Source organism: Schistocerca nitens, chromosome 8 (genome assembly GCF_023898315.1).
Source record: "Schistocerca nitens isolate TAMUIC-IGC-003100 chromosome 8, iqSchNite1.1, whole genome shotgun sequence".
Classification (NCBI taxonomy): domain Eukaryota; kingdom Metazoa; phylum Arthropoda; class Insecta; order Orthoptera; family Acrididae; genus Schistocerca; species Schistocerca nitens.
The window spans coordinates 254334424-254335428 of NC_064621.1; the positions used below are offsets into that span (position 1 = coordinate 254334424).

The following is a 1005-nucleotide window of genomic DNA, read 5'->3' on the forward strand; positions in this document are numbered from 1 at the left end:
CGAGGTAGAATCTTCCTACACGTCGGTCAGGGGCTTGAAGATGGCGTAATAAAACACTGAATTTGATAGCAAATTAAGTTTGGAAACTAGACGGCTGAGAGATGTTGAATTGGACGTCGTGTATCGAACAGGGGTCCCGCAACCATCTCTAAAAAGATGGACATACAGAGACATCGCTGTTAGATGTCTGAATAGCGAATAACTGACCGATTTTGTGATTCAAGATGTTTCTGTGCCCGATTGTCGTGACAATTGAAACTGACAGTTGTTGTACAAGATTCTAATAGCCACTGACAGTGATAAAACATGATTTTCCGCTTGCTTCTGCCAGCTGTGGGCAACGGCCTTGCCGCAGTGGATACACCTGTTCCCGTCAGATCACCGAAGTTAAGCGCTGTCGGGCGTGGCCGGCATTTGGATGGGTGACCATCCCGGCCGCCATGCGCTGTTGCCACTTTTCGGGGTGCACTCAGCTTCGTGATGCAACTTGAGGAGCTACTCTACCGCATAGTAGCGGCTCCGGTCAAAGAAAGTCATTATAACGACCGGGAGAGGAGTGTGCTGATCACACGCCCGTCCTATCCGCATCCTCAGCTGAGGATGATGCGGCGGTCGGATGGTCCCGATGGGCCACTTGTGGCCTCAAGACGGAGTGCTTGCTTCTGCCAGCTGTGGGGAAACACGAACTTCAAAAATTTTCGAAAACTAACAAGAAACATTTTTCCATTGCCATTGCGACTGTTCTGAAGGAACTCGCCCAGTTACCTCCCAGTTCCTATCTCTTCATCTCACTTTGGCACTGACACCCAATATCCTCAATTGTTTGTTGTGCATGTTTCATTCTCTTCCCTGTCCCAGTTTGCCCAATACGATTCCAACTATTGCTGCGAAAGTTACATTGGCCAATCAAATGTGTTCAGACCACTAGATGTCACGAGAGGCTGACCCGCCACTATAAAACGAGTCAGAAAAAGCACTGTGTCGTAAGCATTGACAGCTGAACAG

General features: G+C 48.7%; 1 pseudogene; it reads left to right on the forward strand.

The window, feature by feature from the left end:
* Nucleotides 1-336: 336 nt before the first annotated feature.
* LOC126200051 (5S ribosomal RNA) lies at nucleotides 337-454 on the forward strand (annotated as a pseudogene).
* The last annotated feature ends 551 nt before the right edge of the window (nucleotides 455-1005 follow it).